Source organism: Mesoplodon bidens, assembly GCF_964165515.1.
Source record: "Mesoplodon bidens genome assembly, chromosome: 2".
NCBI lineage: Eukaryota > Metazoa > Chordata > Mammalia > Artiodactyla > Ziphiidae > Mesoplodon > Mesoplodon bidens.
The window spans coordinates 84,978,477-84,986,020 of record NC_138177.1 but is presented as its reverse complement, the minus strand read 5'-3'; positions in this window follow the sequence as shown (position 1 = coordinate 84,986,020).

Below are 7,544 nucleotides of genomic sequence, written 5' to 3'. Positions count from 1 at the left end.
TTTGATTAGGTCCCTTTTTTTTTTCTTTTCCTATTGCCTTGGGAGACTGACCTAAGAAAACACTGGGGGACTTTCCTGGTGGTCCAGTGGCTAAGACTCCCAATGCAGGGGGCCTGGGTTCAATCCCTGGTCAGGGAACTAGATCCCACATGCCGCAACTAAGAGTTTGCATGCCACAACCAAGAGTTTTCATGCTGCAACTAAAGATCCCACATGCCACAACTGAAGATCCCACACACCACAATGAAGATCCCACACAGGGCAATGAAGATCCCGCATGCTGCAATTAAGACCCAGTGCAACCAAATAAATAAATAAATATTAAAAAATAAGGTCATGTTACAACATACTACATACATTAAAAAAAAGAAAACATTGGTATGATTTATGTCAGAGAACGTTTTGCCTATGCCCTCTTCTAGGAGTTTTATGGTGTCATGTCCTATGTTTAAGTCTTTAAGCCATTTTGAGTTTGTTTTTGTGCATGGTGTGAGGGTGTGTTCTAACTTCATTGATTTACATGCAGCTGCCCAATTTTCCCAGCACCACTTGCTGAAGAGACTGTCTTTTCTCCATTTTATATTCTTGACTCCTTTGTCTAAGATTAATTGACTGTAGGTGTGTGGGTTTATTTCTGGGCTCTCCCTTCTGTTCCATTGATCCATATGCCTGTTTTCATACCAATACCACACTGTTTTGATTACTGTTGCTTTGTAGTATTGTCTGAAGTCTGGGAGAGTTATGCCTCCTGCTTCCCCCCCGCCACCAGGATTGCTCTGGCAATTCTGGGTCTTTTATGGTTCCATGTAAGTTTTTGGATTATTTGTTCTAGTTCTGTGAAAAATGTCATGGGTAGTTTGATAGGGATCACATTAACTCTGTGAAGCTGAGCTTTTTACTGTCTTGAATTATGTAACCTTAAACTCCATACCCAAATTACTTGACCAAAAATTTTTAAGATCTAGAGAGAGAAAATTTTATATGAGGGTATTAGCACCCCTCCTTCTCCTACTGTATTCCTTTTCACTTACTGAGATATAATGGGACATTTGGAGTACCACCCATTTTATTTCTAGGTTCTGCAGAGTGAGATTATATATTCACATGAACAAAATTTGGTTGTAACAAAATGCTGATGCCCATTTTAAAGGCATTTTATCTTTAGCAAACTGTATAATAATTAATATTACTAGCATACTTCTTTCTTTTCTCTTCAATTGGTTTGACATTCTCTTGAAATTAATTTTTTAAATGACGGTGCAAAATCAGCTTTGGGAAAACCAAAGTATAACTGAAGGTAACTCAAAACATTGCAGTTGATGATAATGGCTTTTACTGTACAGTAAAATCCCATTTTAATGAATATGTATTGCCATGTTGTATCCAAATCTCATTAAAATGGAAATTTCCTGCTACTGTGCACAGACTATTTAACCATTTAAGTAAAATAAGTACTAAGCACATTGTTCACATCATATCAGCCCAGAATTCTCCTTTTTCCTCATTTGTATACCACCCTTTCTTCTAATGTAGCTTAACAGTAATTTATGCTATGAAGTTAGATAAGTCATCATTGTCCAGGTGTAAGATTCTTGGTTGGTAAAATGTGGAAATTAAGAGCATGACTTGCACCAACAAGGACCTATTGTATAGCACAGGGAACTATATTCAACATTTTGTAATAACTTATATGGGAAAAGAATCTGAAAAAGAATATATATATATATATATATATATATATATATATATATATATATATATATATATACATATATACCACTGTGCTGTACACCTGAAACTAACATGAGATTGCAAGTCAACTATACTTAAAAAAAAAAAAAAAAGGGCATGACTTGCAAGTTGCAGACGTCACTTCAGTTCCTATCTCACTGAATACAACCTAGTCATGTGGCATATGCACATGATTAGATGGGAAATTGGGAAATTAGTTTTTAATTGAGCAGCCATGTGCCCAGCTAAAACTTCTATTATAGGAGGGGATAACATATATCAGAAGGACAAGTTGTAGTCTCGGCTACAGTAAGTCACTGAGAGAGTAAGCTGAGTTTACCCCTTTCCCTCTCAAAAGACATACGAATCCAATCAAGTCAGATAGACATTATAGGGGAATCTTGAATTTATATAATATATTTAAAAGACAGTTATTTAAAACTTCAGATACTGACCTACTGTTAATAACAAATTTCTTATCTGTCATCTCTCAACAAATCACTACAGCAAGGTTACGAGCTGTTGACTTTTATGGCTATTTCCCAGCCCAAACTATATAATAGACCAGTAAAAACATCTCAAATTTTCCACTGCTGGGAGTTCCCTGGTAGCCTATTGGTTAGGATTCAGCACTTTCACTGCAGAGGCCGGGGTTCAATCCTTGGTGGGGGAACCATCCAGCAGGCCGCTTGGTACGGCCAAAAAATTTTCTCCACTACTAAAATTATATAATAAACATGTCTGTTACATTTTTCTCGATAAAGAAAAACACTGGTACTTCCCTAGTGGTCCAGTGGTAAAGAATCCACCTTCCAATGCAGGGGACGCAGGTTCGATCCCTGATTGGGGAACTAAGATCCCACATGCGGTGGGTTAACTAAGCTGGTGGGTCAACTAAGCCCCTGCACCACAACTACTGAGCTTGCGCACCTCAACAAGAGAGCCCACAAACTACAAAGCCCACGGGCTCTGGACCCCATGCACTCTGGAGCCTGCGCACCACAATGAGAGAAAACCCACACACCACAACCAGAGAGAAGCCCGCGCACCACAACAAAAGATCCTGCATGCCTCAATGAAGATCCCGCATGCCGCAACTAAGACCCAACACAGTCAAAAAAAAAAAGAAAAGAAAAGAAAAGAAAAAAATGAAAAAAGAAAAGAAAAACATCATGGGGAGTAGGTGGGTGAAAACTTTATCATAGTGGGCAGCTAAGTCAAAGGGGTTATCTTTTTTTTTTTTTTAAAGAAGATGTTGGGGGTAGGAGTTTATTAATTAATTAATTTATTTTTGCTGTGTTGGGTCTTCGTTTCTGTGCCAGGGCTTTCTCTAGTTGTGGCAAGCAGGGGCCACTCTTCATCGCAGTGCACGGGCCTCTCACTATCGTGGCCTCTCTTGTTGCGGAACACAGGCTCCAGACACGCAGGCTCAGTAGTTGTGGCTCACGGGCCTAGTTGCTCTGCGGCAGGTGGGATCTTCCTAGACCAGGGCTCGAACCCGTGTCCCCTGCATTAGCAGGCAGATTCTCAACCACTGCACCACCAGGGAAGCCCAAAGGGGTTATCTTTTAACCTAGGGAAGATTCAAAGTGTAACAGGTTATTTTTGTTTACTCAAGTTCTTTCTCTCCTGATGGTGGAAGCACCATCCTCATCTTACTTTGAGGAATTATCACTCCAATCCAATCAACTGCCAACTATAGTACCCTACCACAAGACCACACTTATATGACCACAGCCTGGCCAATCATACTACCCCAAATCCCTGGCCATACCTCTGAGTCCAAGGATTGAACATGGAATCCAGACGTGGTCAATTGGAACTCTTCTCTAGAATTATATATACTGATACACTTGCTTTCCTCTGAGCTTGGTGAAGTGGGATGGTGTAAGTCTGTAGCTGCCTTGTACAGAGGAAGCCTATCTGTAGGAGGAGAGAATAAGGCCAGAAAAGGAGAGAGAAAAAAGAGATGAAAAACAATTAGGATGACATAGATTCCCTGCATTTAGCTGACCCTGCAGTCAGCTCCACCTCTGTCCTCACGAGTTAAATGAGCCAATAAAGACCCTTTTACTGCTTAAGATAGTTTTAGTTAGCTTTCTGGCACTTGCAAATAGAGTTCCAATATGCAGAATTACATTCTAAGGACGGAGGAAACAAAGAGGATATAATGTAATAAATGTTAGTCCTCAGGGTAGAAAATAGGGTAAAATATATACATTCATTCATAAATGTTTACAAGGTATCCCATTAGTTTATCTTATTCATTTTGATTCTATGTATTGAAATTAAATGAAATTTGGGGTTTCTATCTGTGACCATGTGCTCTTCTGGCATTAAATTAAAATAGTACCTTCTAATACATGGAGTGGCTATCTTTGAGTGGTGGGTTTATGAATAATTTTCATTTTCTTCTTTTTTGCCTGCATTTTCTGAATTGCCTATGATAACCATTTTTTTTTACCATTTGAATCAAACAGTTATTTTTATTATTTACTACTGTATTAGTTTCCTATTGCTGCTGTAGCAAATTACTGCAAACAGTAGCTTAAAGCAAAACAAATTTATTATTTTATCGTTCTGGAGGTTAGAAGTCTAAAACTGATCTATAAGGCTGAGTTTCTCTGGGAGAAGAACATTCTAGGGGCAGTTTGTTTCCTTTTCTTTTCCAGTTTCAAGAAGCTACGTACATTCCTTAGCTCATAGTCCCTTTCCTTCATCTTCAAATCCAGCAGTTTAGCATCCTCTCTCCTCTCTGATCTCCTACTTCCCTACTATAAGGACGCTTGTGATTACACTAGGCCACCCAGATAATCCAGGATAATCTCCCCATTTCAAGAACCTTAACTTAATCACATTTGCAAAATTCCTTTTGCCAAGGAAAGTAACACACTTATAGGTGCCAGGGATTAGGACATCTTTGGGGGCCATTACTCAGCCTACCACAGTTAGCTACATGTAAATAAACATGAAAGGTAATTAACATAAAAACTGAGAAGCATAACCTAGCTATGTAAAGAGAAGGTATCTTAGTCCATTTGGGCTGCTATAACAGAAATACCATAGACTGTGTAGATTAAACAACAAACATTGATTTCTCACAGTTCTGAAGGCAGGAAATCCAAGATTAAGGTATTAGCAGATTTGGTGTCTTGTGACAGCCTACTTCCTGGTTCATAGACAGCAGTCTTCTCACTGTGTCCTCATACGGCAGAAGGTGGGAGGGAGCTCTTTGGGGTCACTTTTATAAGGTTACTAATACCATTCATGAGGGGTCCATCCTCAAATACCACCACACTGGAGATTAGGTTTCAACATATGAATTTGGCGGAAGGCACAAATATTCGGTCTAGAGCAGAAGGCAATATTTCAGTGGGTTGGATGAAGACCCCTGGGAGAAAATAAGCTGAACAATCTCTGGGTTATGGTCTGGCTTTATCTTCCCTAACAGCTACAAGAGCCTCTTCTGGGGAAGTTAGGCAACAAGGCTATAAGTGAATCCTGGGAGACGAAAGACTCATCAGCATTGTTGGGCTTTCTGGCAAAGCTAGAATATAGGCTAGGGGCTGCACCTTTGGCAGGAATATGTTCAGGAGATGAACTCCTATGAATTTTCTACTTCTAAGCTCTCCAGAAGTAGGATATAGCAGAACACTTCCAGCAGGTCAAGGAGGGGAGAACAGGAACTTCATCAGGACAGAGAGCAAGCCAAGTGTAGGTCAGAAATGTGGGCCAGCTCACCTGGGCATCCTGCTCCTCAGGGTATAAGGATGGAGCCATTGTAGTGGGCACCCTTGTAATGAGAGCTCTCAAAATGTTAGTCTCTTGAGTCATACTATTCCAACCTGAACTGGCTGCCCTCTATTGAGTGTACAGATATAATCCTGGGATCCTCTTTCACCAATCTCTTTGGAAGAGTCCCTTTACCTTTTCCTTGTGTTGGGTCAGAAGAGCACATCCTCCAGTAGCTCCTTAAGATGCCCAGGAAGTAAATGTTTTCAAGATCTCACTTGACTGAAAATGTCTTTATTCTATCTCCACACTTAACTGTTAACTTGACTATACATAGTGTCCCAGATTGGAAATTTTTCGTAATTCTGAAGGCACTGCTCCATCGGCTTTTTAAAAAAAAATTTATTTTGGGCTGTGTTGGGTCTTCGTTGCTGCATGCAGGCTTTCTCTAGTTGCAGTGAGCAGGGGCTACTCTTTGTTGCTGTGCACGGGCTTCTCATTGCGGTGGCTTCTCTTGTTGCGGAGCATGGGCTCTAGGGTGCGTGGGCTCAGTAGTTGTGGCTCGTGGGCTGTAGAGCTCAGGCTCAGTAGTTGTGGCACATGGGCTTAGTTGCTCCGTGGCATGTGGGATCTTCTCAGACCAGGGCTTGAACCTGTGTCCCCCGCATTGACAGGCTGATTCTTAACCACTGTGCCACCAGGGAAGTCCCTCCATTGTCTTCTTTCTAGCTTCCAGAGTTGATGTTGAGGAGCCTGAAGATATTTTGATTGATTTTTTCTATGTAGCAGGTCTCCTTTCCCCCAGATCTTGCAGAATGGGCTTTGTTGTTGTTATATCATTAATCATAAACTTAACTCCGTGATCCAGTTAGATTTGTGATAAGGAAAACATGGAACCCAAAGAACTGCAGTAAGAGCACAAAGGTTATAGGAGGTTGTGAGTAGATGGGGGTGGAGGGGTGCTCTCCTGAGCTACGGAAGAAATCGGCTCGTAGTTAAGATCAAACACGAGTCAAAAAAAATTTTTTTTGGCCACACCCTGCAGCTTGCAGGATCTTAGTTCCCCGACCAGGGACTGAACCTGTGCCCTTGCAGTGAAAGCATGGAATCCTAACCATTGGACTACCAGGGAATTCCCTCAAACCTTTTAGTTGTCCACAGTCAGCAATAGTGATCTTCCTGCCGGTATTGCTATTATTCATGGACCCAAAACACTCCAAGCTTCCACAACATTCATATCCTCTTTTCACCTCGCCAAAGACCACATGTTTTCCAACCAACCATTCAGTCTTGGCAGTGCAGATGAAAACTGGAAACGATGGGCTTCTTATTCAAAAAGGATGCAGTTCAGCTGAGGTTGAATCTGGGGAGAAGGGACAGAAGGGACAGAGGAGGATTGGAACTTGATTTGACAGAACAGTCATGTCTACCCGGGGAGGGATCTTTCTTTCATACATCAGGTTCAACCTGATGTAAGTTACACTCTATTAAAATTGCATACACGCATTAAAGCGTTACACAGGATGTGAAGCAGTTCACAGAACCCTTGAAGCCATTCATAGATCTTTAGCCACTTTAAAATACTTAGTATATAACCTTTCAGGTATTTGCCCATATGAGAGAAAGTCACTTTTGTATATAAATTCCTAAATAAATTTAGAAAAGTTAGAAAAATGGGGAGGGTGGGAGAAGGATGTTTTTATAGAAAGCTAGAACATAGAAAAATCCTAAATCACACTAGTAGTTTTCCCCTTGAGTGTGGCTAACTTTGCAAAGTGTATTATCACCTCATCTTAAAATTTTTAAAAATCTGTTAAGAGGAAATTAAAATGTAATTCCTTCCCCCCCCATCTCATCATAAAGAAATATGTAGCAAGCATTATCCTCAACAGTTTTAACATGCTACTGAATTTTCCCCAGGGTTTAGGTTTAGACCATTGTGATGCACTTTGTTTTGTTTGGCTGTGCTGTGTGCTGTGTGCTGCACAACTTATGGGATCTTAGTTGCCCAACCAGGGGTCGAACCTGGGCCCCCTGCAGTGGAAGTGTGGAGCCCCTCGCTGTGATGCGTTTTGAATACC